Source organism: Equus asinus, chromosome 24, assembly GCF_041296235.1.
Source record: "Equus asinus isolate D_3611 breed Donkey chromosome 24, EquAss-T2T_v2, whole genome shotgun sequence".
In the NCBI taxonomy this organism is placed as follows: Eukaryota; Metazoa; Chordata; class Mammalia; order Perissodactyla; family Equidae; genus Equus; species Equus asinus.
In genome coordinates this window covers 25,868,712-25,883,500 of record NC_091813.1, presented here as the reverse complement: position 1 = coordinate 25,883,500, position 14,789 = coordinate 25,868,712, and positions in this window count along the sequence as shown.

The window sequence follows — 14,789 nt, the reverse complement described above, 5'->3', positions numbered from 1 at the left end:
CACATTTATTGAGTAGTTATACTTAAAAACAGAGTACTTACTTTGAGGACCATGGTTTTTACCCATTAAATTTTATTAGCTATGGTAGAGATCAAAGCCACCTAAAAGTTCTGCTCCTAAGGGAGCCTGAAGTTTAAAAAAATCTCACTGGTCACAGATATGGTTTTCCAAAAAAATTTCAGTCATCATCAATTTGTCAAGATTCCATTTCTGAGTGAAATGCCAATTCCCAACAGTTGGTAAACACACCAGGTGTCAGGGTGAAAACTTAAAGTGTTTTCAAGAAACACTGAAATATATATGAATGCATTACTTCACTCGTTCATTCGTTTATTTATTACACATTTATTGAATGTGTAGTAAGTGCTGGCACATTGTTAGATCATGGGGATTCAGAGACATGAGGATTCTTTAGGAGATATAATGCAGCTTAATTCAAGAGAACAATGGTGCTGACCACCGGGTCATTCAATATTGAACAGATGCTCCTTGGGAATCTACTATGTGTCAGGTCTTGAGGGCGTGTTTGGAGGATTCAGCAGGAGAGGAAAGCTACTGACTGCCCTCCATCTGGGACCAGTCTGTCTGACAGAGGGGATTTAAGGAGTAATGAGAGAGGAAGGGGACATCCCCGTGGTCACTCAGATCAGTCAAGTCAACCCTGGTGAGCACTAGGGTGAAATGTCTTGGCCATGTTGACCTTCCATCTGACCATGTGCCCGCCATGGTGCTGGTCCTAGGAAGGCCCAGATGAGTAAGACACAGACCCTACCCTGAGGCAACCCACAGTCCAGTGGGGAAGAGACACATAAATGAAGAATTACAATCTAGCGAGATACATGCTATGGGAGAGGTGTGGACTTTGGTGGCCTAACAGGAGGGCTGGTTAACTCACTGTGGTGCAGTTCGTCACGGAGAGCGTTACAGGGCAGGTGATACTTGAGTTGGGTCTAGCAGATAAATAGATAGATGTGGGAAAGGTTTAGTGTAGTTTGAGGAAACGGCATAGATAGATGTCCTGAGATGGGAGCCTGATGGTCACAGATTGCAAGAGGTTCAGTGTGCCTGGATCGCAGGGAGCTGGTTGGAGGGCCGAAGCTGCAGAGACAAATAGATACCTGTCAAGAAGGTCCTTGTATAACATGCAAAGAAATGTGCATTCTGTCTAGGACCCTAGCTTCTCAAACTAGAGGACCTGAGGTTTCCTGGAGCCCCAGGATAAACATTCACCTTTCTGCAGGATCAATTTTGTTTTAAGATTTGGAGAAATGTCATTTTAGTTTCAAAGCAAAAACTGATATATTATGGCACAGAATGCAAAATCGCAAAAATGAGATTAAAAATGGAGACTTAAAAAGAAACCTCGTGTTGTGAGTGGGGCCTTCTGGATCCTGTTCTTCTGGCCCCTCCCAAACCTCCCGGGAGCTCATTCACTCTTCTTGCATTAGGAGTACTTAAGTGAAGAAGTTTGAGAAGTTATATTAAAAGAATAACATACTCAGCTTTGCACTTTAGAAAAAGAATTCTGGCTTCAAGTACATGGAAATTGGAGAAGATGAGAGACTGGACACAGGATCATGAGTTGGGGCATTTGCTATTGTCTTGGCAAGAGATGGTGATGACCTACTGGCAGTGAGAGTGAGGGAAGGAGGAGGGGACAGATTTGGGAGGAATTAGGAGGAAATGAAGAGATGATTGTGGGTGTGACTCTTGGTGTTTTGGGTGGCTGGTGGATGACTGTGACAATAACTGGGAAATGGAAAAGGGGAGGGGGGAGGTGACGAATTCAGTTTGGGACCTGCTGAGTTGAGGTATCTAAGGAGTACCAGATGAGCATGTCTAGTGGACAGTGATAGAGAGCTTAGGAAAGGACTCCTGCCTGGAGGGGCTTGAGGGTCCTCACTGGTTGGTGGTACCAAAACCACAAGGATGGCGAGGATTGCTCAGGAGGGTGTGAGGAAGAGAAGATGCTGGACCACCAAGGATGGATTCTGGACTGGCCTGGTTAAGAAAGTGGATGTCATATCTTTTTGGACAGTCAATTAGAAAGCGCTGACATAGCCCTCTAGAGAAACGATTAAAATCTCAGATACATAAGCAGTGAGGGGGAAGAGAGGCAGGAACAAAGGCTGGAAATTTTGATTCAGATCTATCATTTAGGTGAAAGATGTCTAAAAAAAGGTACTAGGGGTAGAGTAAGCACCTGTTTGCGGGGCGCTTCTTTCAAAAAATTCTCCATCATTCACCTCAGCCGAGAGCTGCCCCAAATTCTCCCATTTGAGATTCCTTCCTTATGACTAAAACACGGAATCCCAGGCCCATTCCTTTTAAATGACAACACATCTCACTGAGGCATCACAGTGGGTCATTAATGTCACCAGATAAGTTAAGCAGGCCACCAGGTCCATAGGCACTGTGGGTCCTAGATTCTGGTTACCAGGGAGAGAGGGGTGTCAGGCAGGGCAATAAAAGGATGAAACAAAAAAGCAAGACTTCTACTTTGTAGTTGTGTCAAGAATTGACCAGGAGCAGAGACTGCTAAATGATTACAGGATGTCACTGATGACTAGGGCTCAAGGAGGATGTTGACAAAACGGGGATGGCTCCTGTGCATCAGTCTGTCTCCTGGGAGTGAGATGAAAGGGCAGGAAAAGATGAGAGGGAAGGAGAGATGGAGGGGAAAGAGAAAGGAAAATGAGGAGGGTATAAAAAGTTGGGGCAGGAAAATGTGTGACAGGGAAGAAAGAGATGCAAGAAGGGCTGCTAGACGAGTCTGTTGCCTCAGAAGTGGCTGAACTGGATTAAAGCAGAAAGGAAAAGCCATGACTCTACTCATTTCTACCTCTTCCCCGACCCCTGTTGAATCTAAGTAATCACCCATAAGTCAAAATCTCTGGCCCATATGGAGCCTTTGTGCAAACAGAGAAAGATGCCCTCTCAGGGCAGGCAGAGCACCTGGAGTAAACAGCTTCATAATTAAATGACACAGAAAAGTGGATGTCAGTCAGTCCTTAGCCCCTGACTCGGCACCTTTGTGCAGTACACACACTGTGCAATCCTACATGGCAGCCCTGCCCATAATATCATCATCCTAATATGACCATTGTTGCATTTTGGGGGAGATAATGTCTTAAATTGGTGAGAATCTTAGCTGACATCTAAGATTCCAAAGGATCATGTCTTAATTATCCTTATACTGCTGACAGGCTGCTGGAGAAAATATTGCCCCAAATAGTTTTGCTTTGTTTTTGCCATCTATGGGAAAACCAGAAGAGCTGCTCAGAATCTGGTCCAATCGGAAGGTAAAACCAAAGAATCCACGTGTAAATGGCTGTGAAGCTGATATGAATAAGTTGGTTAGGATCACAAACCTCAAGAGATCCAGACAGCTCTGCTGAATCGACAAAAAGATAATCAACGTCAAACCACCTGATGTTAGCATAGCACTTTTACTTTTCAGAGCTTTCTGTGCCTAATGTGTCAGTGAGTCCCACTCAGCCCCCATGGCCTCCAAGTCAGGGTAGGCAGCACCATCTCCATTTGACAACTGGATAAATGGAGGCACAAAAAGCTTCGGTTGTACAGGCACTGAGAATGTGTGGAACCCTGCTCTCTCCACCTCCCGTTTTGTGCTGCTTCTTTCAAATTCCAATTTCTTCTCAAGGGATGAAGTTTTTGCCTTACCTGCAGAGGACCTATTTCTCCCAGGATACTGAATAGAAGCCCTCTCTTGGAGGTCTACCCAGGGTGAGAAGCCATCATATTCAAAGAAATGAAGTCTGAACTGTGAATTGTCCACTGATGTTTTGCCTAGAACCTGGGCTTCAGCTTCACTTTACAGCTCCTCTTGATTCACCCGACCCCTCCTTCAGACACTTCCTTTTCGAGCTTAATTAGGAGAAACACAAAAAGATTTTTCTGTTCTGAAAGCCAAGTTGGATTTCTATATTCTCCTATTCAAAACTGTGTAGCATATGGAATTGTAAATATTAAACACTGTTTTTACAAAGAACTGACGCCGCCTCTGAGTTTCCTTGGAGCAAAGAGAGAAGTTAATTATTGCATCGAACTTCAAAACAAGAGACATAAAAAAGGAATAACTGTTGGATGTTTTTTAATGAACTCCCCTTCTGAACTCCCAGAAAACACATGTTCTGAAAATACTTTCGTATTGAATCTGACTCGCAGGGCTTACTCGTCCGAAGGACTTGAAAGCTGAGGCTTTGGGAAGACGGAGGGAAATGGGGGTCGGGTAGGAACCTCTGAAGAAGCAGCCAAAAGCTTGGCTCATAACTGAAAATTTGTAAGAATGCTTCCAATGAAGATATTCTGTTGTTTTAAAGCCCTTTCCGTTAATGGAATGTTTGCAGAAAGTAGGATAATAAAGTGGGAAGCACGAAGAACTGGACCAATTTTCTCCAAATGCTCTTGATCAGAAAGTGTCTGAATTATAGTCACTTATTCCGTCGTAAATTGTCTGTGAACAGTAATTGATTCTCAACTGAGTTGACAGTAAGAATTTCTGCATGTGCAAATTTCCTTCTACACACCTTTTTCTCAATTGCAACTCATGTTGGGGATAATTAGAAAAAGCTGGCATTAGGGCTGGGCCTAGGAAACAGAGGGGAACTGGGAGGCAGAGCAGAAGTGATGGTTTGCCCAAGACGGCTTCAGAAAAGACAAAGAGGAAGAAAGGAAACCTAGAAATGCACCGCCTCTGTGTGAAGATCGAGGAGCTGGTGGGCGAGGGTATAAAGGATTGCCGGCAGATGCTTGGGTTGAAGTTATGGTGGGAAGAACTAAAGCCTTAACCTTGGGTATTAGGGAGGGAATTTATTAACTATCTCTATGAAGTTATGGTTACCACCGCAGTTATTGTAGTGACTGTGCGTCGCCGGTACCCCCCTCTGACGTGGAAGAGTCACAACATCAGGGATGTATTCGCCATTTGCAGGGGCAGAGTGGTGCGCGCAGGGATCTGAGGGTGCGCCGTGTGGCTCCGGAAGCTGAAGACACCAGCGGTCACCACAGCGCTGTGAAGCTGAATGTGGCCAAAAAGAGGCTCTCCTGGACTGCCAACTCCTCTGTTGCATCAGTCAGCTACAGAGGCACTGCTGCCCCTAGTGGACGAGTGGTGTATGGAGCTTTTGGAAGAGTGAGTGAGTGAGGCTGGTGAGCTTGTGTGCTTTTCTGGGGATGCCCGACGAGATGGGTCTAGCTGACGGCGCACATTTGTCTCCATACTGATGGGATCCTTCTGTTCATTTGCCTCTGATGTGCCCTTTTAGTGGCATCCAACCAGCTGTAGAGTGACAGCTCTGATGCATGGGCACTAGGTAAATTACAGCTTCAATATTATTTAGAAATATTAAATAAGCTAAAATTAAAGCCCCAAATCATTCACATTATTACGTGAATTTCAGCATGGCATTTGTCAATGAAAGAAAAGGAAAAGTCACGAGGTCCTTTACATATAGTTTAAACTATTATGAAGTTTTGAATGGTTGTGGAATAATGGTTTAAAATTTTTTTACTACCTAAATGCACAAAGTTTTTGGCTGGTAGTGATTATCAAAAATTTGAAGAGATTGCCATTGTCCTTTTATTTTTTTAAAGATTGGCACCTGAGCTAACATCTGTTACCATCTTCTTTTTTTCTTCTTCTCCCCAAAGCCCCCAAGTACACAGTTGTGTATTCTAGTTGTGAGTACCTCTGGTTGTGCTATGTGGGACACCGCCTCTGCATGGCCTGACCAGAGGTGCCATGTCCGTGCCCAGGATCCCAACCAGCGAAACCCCTGGCACCAGAAGCAGAGTGTGTGAACTTAACCACTCGGCCACCGGGCTGGCCTGAGATTGTCATTGTTTTGATGATGAATTTCATGTAGCCATTTCAATCATAAAACCTGACAAAAATTATAAGGAAATATGCTCAAATTTCTCATTGAAATATCTGAAAATATTTTGTTTAAAAGTTTTACATACGGGCTGCCCAGTGGTGCAGCGGTTAAGTTTGCATGTTCCACTTTGGGCCCGGGTCCGCCATTCTGATCCCTGGTGTGGGCATGGCACCGTTCATCAAACCATGCTGTGGCAGGCATACCCACGTATAAAGTAGAGGAAGATGGACACGGATGTTAGCTCAGGACCAGTCTTCCTCAGTAAAAAGTGGAGGATAGGCAGCAGATGTTAGCTAAGGGCTGATCTGCCTCAAAAAAAAAAAAAAAAAGCTTTACACAAATTTGATACTTTGTATTTTTTTCATAACTATAAATCTTTTTTTTTGTTTGTTTAATCAAGTCCCATATGGACATTCCCAAATACCCTCCAGTCCACCCTACTATTTTCTATATGTCATGACGTGAAATGTTGGGAACAGTGAGATAGAGGACAAGATATACAAAAAAAAAATTGGCTATGTTTGGTTGCCATCTACAACAAAACAAAGCATATACTAAAGCATCTACTGAACATTCGAGAAAGGGAAATCCTGAAAAATGTTTAACAAGCCAAGGATGGACAATAGAATCAATTATATAGTAACCTGTTATTACTAATTTAAGATGTGTGAAATGCCATTAACATGATCTTCATTTAGTTTGCTGTCTTTATTGTTTCACATTAGTGAACATAAAAATATTAATAAGTGCTTTTATTGGTTTGTTCTGCCAAGTCCGTTTTCTCTCCTGTGGTTGGGAGAAGGGCCACTAAACGTTTTCTTCATATACATGGGCTCACTTGCTCATGTGTCTCTTGAATTTGAGAGCTGAATTTGGATAGAATGGTGAGAATGACTTGCTATTAAGGTTTCAGAGAGTTTTGGGCCCAGTTTACTATAGAGATAAATTAGGACAAGACCAGTGATCTTGACTTTTTTTAAAAACATGAAGTTATATTTTAAATTAGTTTATTCAATTGGGGCCAGCCCCATAGCTGAGTGGTTAAGTTCATGTGCTTCCCTTCAGCAGCCCGGGGTTTTGCCGGTTCCGATCCAGGGCGCGGACCTAGCACTGCTCATCAGGCCATGCTGAGGCGGCATCCCCCATAGCAGAACTAGAAGGACCTGCAATTAGAATATACAACTATGTACTGGGGGGCTTTGGGGAGAAAAAGGAAAAAAAGAAGATTGGCAACAGATGTTATCTCAGGGCCAATCTTTAAAAAGAAATTAATGTATTCAAGAGATATTGTTGAAAATCACTATGCTCTTAATTTAACTTGTATTGAAATATAACTGAAATAACATTGCATTAGTTTAAGGTGTACAACATAATGATTTGATATATGTATATATTGTGAAAAGATAGTTAACATCCATCACTTCACATAGTTACACATTTTTTTTCTTGTAATGAGGATTTTTAAGATCTTCTGTCTTAGCACCTTTCAAATATGTAATACGGTATTGTTAACTAGAGTCATCATGCTGTACGTGACATCCCCTGACTTATTTAACTCCTGACCTTTGAAGGAAATTGTTTCCCTCCACCTATCTATTCACTGTTGCTGGAGATTTACAGGAGGGGGTTTGCAGGTGGCCCTACTTGGCTCTCCGTACTCCCTCAGGAGCATGAAGGGAAGAGGAAGAAAGCGAGGCCTGGGCTGGGAGAGAGAGAGAGAAGTCGGGCAGGTATGGGCTCTTACTGGGCACTTCACAAACTTCCTTCTCGAAGAATTGACTCCATGTCTTTGAAGAGATTCAGTTATCAATTCCACAATTTTCCTAAGGGCACCAGCCAGTTGCATCAACCTTTGAAGTTTTTTGGCTCTTTTATTCCAGATATCAGACCTCAGTAAATCTTTGATTTTATTTTAGAATAGAAATAATATACTTTTACCCTTTAGCATGACGAATTTCAAAATAAAAATGGGAAGTGGCAATTTGTGGTGAAAGTTGGGGGCGGGGGAGAGCTTCCTGCTGCTTACCCCACACCAGGAATATTAAGATCTCAAACTTTCCTCTCTCCCCAGACACACCCAGCTCAGCCCCAGAGAGCCCCCTGGCCTCCTCTCACACCTGCCCTCCTACCCACCCATCAGACGGCAGCGGATGATTTAAAATCATACTGTCCGCTTTACCGCAGGCTTTGACATCATCCAAGACCCCATCAGTCTGTTCACAGGTTCGAGAAGGAAACAGGTGGAGAATTTTATCAGAGTATGGCATCGCAATGTAATCTTTCCACAAGGTTCAGTTTATTTTAAAAGCTGAAATTAAATCTCTAAATTAGAAAGTTGCCCTGATAGAGCCATGTTGAAAAGCACAGGAACCAACCTAAAAGAACTCCCAATGGCCAAAGTTGGAACAATTTGAGGAACAAAATAAATAATAATAATGGATTATAGCCCATAAGGTAAGTATCTATGAATCCATACTGATATAAATGCTTAACTATACATGTAAATGAGAAGACACCTCTCTTCCTTACAGAAGAATTCCAATTAGTGAATATGGAAGGAATGAGGGAAATAGAAAGTCACCATCAGAGTAATCATTGTTGTAGGCAGGTCCACTGGTGAGTGCTAAAATTACTGGGCAGAAATTTGAGGAGAAACGGGATATTTGCAGAGTCAGAAAGTATCTTTTCCAAGATACTTATTCATTACAAAGAGAAACATTATAACTTTACAGTGGAGTAAGCTGGCAGATATTGCCTTAAGCAAGTGGTCAAGGGTAACATCACTAGTATGAAGGCGTTATCAACATCAAAGGCCCCCAAAATGATGTGCTGAGAAGGACCAAAGATGCGTAACTTCAACCTAATCACGAGAAAGCATCAGACAAATCCAGATGGAGGGACCATGTACAAAGCAACTGTCCAGTTCTCTCTAAAGATGTCAAAGTCATGAAAGACAAGGGACAATGAGGAGCTGTCACGGGGGGAGGGGACTAAGGAGACACAACTACTAACTGCAAAGTGGAGTCCTTGGATCGGATCCCAGAACAGAAGAGGACCATTAGTGGAAAGACTGGTGAACTCCAAGTAAAATCTGTACTTCAGTTAACAATATTGTAGGAATGGTAATTTCTTGGTTTCAATAGCTGTACTATGGTTATGCAAGACGTTAACATTAGCAGGAGCTGAGTGAAGGGTATATGGAAACTCTCTGGTCTATTTTTGCTACTTTTCTGCAAGTCTGAAATAATTTCAAAATAAAAAGTTAACACAAATTCTCCTTATATTCTGGTTTCTGTATCCCCTCGTCTACCATATTGAGTCTCTCTATGTTCATTACTGTCTGTTTATTTGCTGAATTCTATTGTTTTTGTCTCTTTGCAGCGTCTGACACTCTTGGCTCTTAAAACTCTTTTTTCTTGTCTCATATTATGCTTCCCTCTCTTGGTTTTCCCTCTCTCGGTTTTCCCTCTCTCTCACTGCTCTCTTTGAGCCCATTTTCCCTCCACTTCTTTCAGGAAAGTATTTCCTCGAGTTTTGCCCTTTGCTCTCCTTTTCTTCTGTCTCTATGCTCTAGGGTTCCCTTGTAAATTAAAATCCCTGCTCCTTACGGGGCTCTGTACAAGGGGCTCCAACACGTCCCTCCAGCCTCGTTTCCTCACGTAACTCTGCCTATCTTCTGGCCACATCCAACCTTGGATTCATAGAGACGTGTAATATGCCTCTGTACCCTTGCCCTGGATATTCCCACTGCCAGAAAAGCTTTCCTTCTTCACAGCCCAGGAAAATATTGTTAATTGTTCCAGACTCAGTTCATGTGTCTCCTTCTCAGTGATGCCTTCTTGGATCTTCTCTAAGAATATTCATCGTCTTCCTTTTTCCCCAAGGTATGTTGGTCTCCCTCCTATTATATTACATATTCATTCATCCACCCACTCTTCATGATTTTTGAGTAGCTGCTCTGTGCTGGGCACTGAGCTCGGTTTTGAGTGTACGTGGTGAGTAAAATAACATGGTCCTTCCCTTGAGGAGTTTATAGTTAAGAGGCAAAGACATAAAATGAAACAAACAAACAAATGAATAAATAAGTACATAATTACAAATTGTGGTGAGGGCTATATAGAAAACCAATCGCATGCAGCAACAGAGAATAATGGAGTGGGGGGTGGTGGGCATTTTTAGATAAGCCAGAGAGGCCTCTTTCAAATGACTATTAATTTTATAAAAGTATCCTTATTAAAAACATGCTGTCAATATGGAAAACAACAAAAATCAGGGCAAAAAGTTACTCGTAATCCCACCACTCAGAAACAATAATCATATTCAGATATTTTAATATATATTCATAGAGAAGGACAAATATGCAGACCAACATGATCATACTGTATATGCCATTTTAATAAAAAACATTACATTTAGTTTCACTTGGATTCAATCTAAGCGGAAAAGATGGAATTGTCGCATCTCAGATAAATGTGTAATACAGATACTGGTTCTAAGACAACGATTCTCACCTAGGCTGCCCCTGAGAAGGCCCTGAGGTGTACTGGCATTGGGTGCAGAGGTGGGGTCATCAGCTCAGAGTCAGGTAGGAGGTTGGGGCAGGGACCACTTTTGATGAGTGGCAACATCTAAGCTGGGATCTGACTCATAAACAAGGCTTCGCAAGGCAGAAAAGGAAGCCCAAGGATATTCCAGTCAGAAGCAACAGCTAGTTCACGTGCTCTGAGATGTGACAGAGCATGGTGCGAGCGAGGAGGTGGTCCGGTGCTCTGGCAAGGTGGTGTGGCGCTGCGGGCTGGAAAAGCTGGAGCCCTGGCTAAGTCTGTGGGTGAGGCCCATGTGACAAAGGGTTGTTCCGCCACTCTACGGAGTTTTCTCTTGATCTGTGTAAGGAGGTCAATAAAGGAAACACCCATGTTTTCAAGAAAAAACATCAGTATTAAGAAAGTCAGTTAAGCTAGTGAAATGTTCCTTAAAGTCTCCTGTGACAAATTCTTCTGACTTTTGGTTTCATTAAACATTTATCTAAGATAATTTTCTGTTTATTAGAGGAGAAAATGAATCTTATGAAAGTCAGCCATTGACCCCTTTGCCTTATTTTTGAGGAAACTCAGAACCAGGCATGGGACCTAATTCAATGCTTTTCTAGACTCTGAAAGTCTGGCTGCTAGTGGGGCTCCAGATTTCAATGGCCTCTGAATTCTCGGTGGCCATGTTCCCCCACGTGCTCCTTGCTCTGTGTTGGCCCTCCCTGATGCTGACTGGCCACCCCTCAGTAGAGCACCCCTTCTTCCAGCCAGACGGGACTGCTCCAAGCCCACAGCTGGCTCGCTGCCCTAGGACCTACTCCATGTTGGGGCCCTCTCATCCATGTTCCTGCTCATTCAGGCCTGTCCCATCTAAAGGCCACTTGGCACGTTGAGAGAGAAACAGCTAGCTGATGTGGCTGGAATGAGTGAAGGTAGGCAGGGGCCACATCTCACAGGATTTGCTTTTGTCCTAAGTACGAAGAAGATAGACGCTAATTGCTTTGCTGTCGCACACTGACAGTCTGCTCACACCTAGACAAAGGCCACACACGATCCAGAGAGTAACTTTGATGAGCAGGATTTAATTATCACTTATATGGCTGCAAATAATTGGGAGTGATTATTGGTTAAGAAAATTCTAGACATAATGTCAGCTCCAATAATGACTCTTTCTGTGGTGGTGGGGCCTTTGTGGCCTGACTCTCTTTCCCTATTTGAATAAAGGGAGGATGCATTAGCGACTGTAAATTCCACTGGAGAATGAAAGACAGAATGCCATTTTTCTTTTAGGTAATAGAGGTTTTATCTTTAGATTTGTGCTTCCTAATGAAAGAAAAATCATAATCTCACGTAGGAATTTAAAAATTACAGACGCTTGTGCCCAACCCTGGGGCGGGTGGCTCAGCATCCCTGGTGCCTGAGCCAGAGCAGACACACGCTTTCAAACTCCACAGGTGTTCCTGATGCGCATCCTTGATTGAGAAATGCTGCTGCTCATGATTAGAGTTCCATTTAATTTGGTATGAGAACTCACATAAGCATGTGGACTGGTGTCATCTATTTTTGCTTTTGAAATTCCTTTCCCTGGGCATGTTAGGTCTTAATTTTGAAGCACTGCTGGAAAATCCTATGTTTTGCATTTCGTCCCCCTTAACTCTCTTGAATAAACATCTTGAACTAAGCACTAGAGAGAGCGCGGCAATGATTACTGTCTTCAGTCCCTGGAGTTCTGGCTTCGCTTAAATGAGGGGAATTTCCTGATAGATTCATTTGTCATGTCACTTCACGTTTTTATGTGAAGAAATCCGGCTATGGAGTTCTTATTAATACAAGTTCTTTCTCTTAAGACAGAGGTAATAAAAAAATTACCACCACCACCACCAACAGCTCCATGAAGTCGCAACACAAATGAAAAGATTGTCTGTAACTTTGCTCTTGACCAGACAAATCAAGTGTTTATTGTCTGACCGTTCTCTACTCAGAAGGTAAAGAGAAAATGTTGCATTTAATCATATTTTGTAATTGTTCCATTAATCAAAATATCAAAGAAGGCCTAGATGATTGTTTTCATTCAAGGAAGCAGATGTCGATGGGGCTCAGAAGGAGTTTAATTTCCTGATCCAGGAATTAAACACACTGAGGTCATCTGCTTGGACTCTCTATTCTCCCCATATGTGACTGATTGAAGTACATGATTGAGTTTCCTATACCTTTTCCAGAAGCAACAGACACTGATATCCATTAGAGGAGAAATGCAGGGCTGTGTGTCTAAGACATTTTGGATAAATACAGGAATGCTCACCAAGAGGTCCCAGATAGGGAGAGCCATGTGACCCCTTCTGGCCAATGAGCTGTGAGTGAAAGTGGCTTGTCACTTCTGGGCTGGTATGACTTCTCTTTGCCTCCCACAGGTACTGTTCCGGGGTGATACTTCAGATGATGGAGCCTCTGTGAGCCTGGGGCCTTGAGTACTATGTGCAGCATGTCTCCCCACCTGCAATGGATGGGTCGCATGAGTGAAACATTCACCTTTGTTCTACTGAGCCTCTGAGATTTTGGGATTGGTCACTGCAGTATTGTCTACCCAGCCTTGATCAATGCAGACGTTACAAGGTATCAAAAAACACCCCAAGCCACGGGTTCTTTTGCTGTGTTTTCTCAGAGTGATCAGTGTTGGGAAGATCAGCATCAAACCTCTGGGGAGACGGGCAAATTAAAGCCAGAGCACATTTTATTTTGCAGACTTTTTGGCCGGAGGACTCTGATACTTAATTAGAGAATAGCTCCTTATTCAAGAATGTTAAAACCATTAAACATATATTGTATGTCTTTCTTGGTCACTCCTAACACTTCTTGGTAAGAGCAGTCCCCGTTACATCCTCAGGGCTTGCTGGAGTGTGTTGTTGGCTGGAGCCTGCAGGAAAAATTGATCTGCTCAGAGCTTGGTGCCAGTGAGGCTGCCATTCTTTCCCTTTGGCAAACACAGCCATACTTTACTACCCCAGGAAATCCAGAAGGACTGAGCACCTCACACCCACCTTCTTAGAAGCTTCCACTAAGGATTTCAGGTCTCAGGGCCACAAACACAGACTCTGGTTAGGAGGGGGGAGGAGTTCTCTCCATTCTTTCTTCTAGTGAAAAGTTCCTTCAGAGCTTCCCCCACACCAGCTCAGGACTTTTAGCTACAGAAGCTGTATGTGATTTCAACAGTCCTGCCGTCAATCTGCTTATAATCGACCTGAGGAAAAAGCCATAAAACAAGAGAAGAATAACAATAAAACACGTGAATAAGCACAGAGAAATAAATGAGTGGCCCAAAAGAGAGCTGTAGGAATTCCAACTAGAAAAAAATTACTTCAGGCTGGGGGAAAGTAGAATTTAATCCATGTCTTGAGTGATAAGTCAACTTTTGACAGACGGGGGTGGGCGTGTGGCATGGCGTGTACAAAGGCATGTATAAAGGCATGACTGGAATAAAGTGAGAACCGGGGAGAAAAGCTAGGAAAGAAGTTGGGAGTAGACCATGAAAAGCATTGGATTTTGGGCTAAGGATATAGAACTTTAGTTTCTAGATAATGAATGGTCACGATTAAAAAAAAAAAGGACAGTGTCATAAACCTGGTGGCATTTTAGTGACACTAGTCTGTCAGCCAGATGCAAGATTTTTTGGAGAGGGAAGGGCCTGGAAGTCAGGATGCCTTCATGGTGGACCAGGAGTCATGTGTGGAGAGAGGAGGCTGTGATTAGAAAAGGGGGAGCAAATCTGGAGATGCTGACTCCACGATGATGATAATGGTCCACATTTACTAGGTCCGACAGTTTGCCAGACACTGTTAGAAGCATTATATACATGAACTCATTTAATTCTCATAGCAACTTGTGATGTAGGTATTGTTATTATTTACGTTTCAAAGATTTAAAGACATAAATGAGGTTAAGTAAGCTGCCCAAGGTCTTACAGCTGGTAAGATTCAGGGTGCTCTCCAGTGACTGCCATGGGATGGAAATGGAGGTCAGTCGAATCCAGACTGCCTGATGAGCCTCTGCACTGGATGCAGAGGGATGCTCAGCTTATTTTTGGTGACACAACCCTTTGGACGTGGTCTCTCTTCATCCTCAGATCACAGTGCTGCTCTGTGGGACCTAGGGGCTGATGGCGCAGGGCCAGCAAGGTAGCTCATAACCAGGACACCGTCCTTCAGGGTGAGTGCTTTAACTAGGACATCCTGAAATCCCAGTGAAATGTGCTTATAGAAAAGGAAGGACATGCGCTTTGGTGCAGAGATGCGTCTGTGCCAGCGGCTGCCATTTTCTAGCTGTGTGTCCTTGCACAAGTTACTGAACCTTGCTGAAGCTGCAT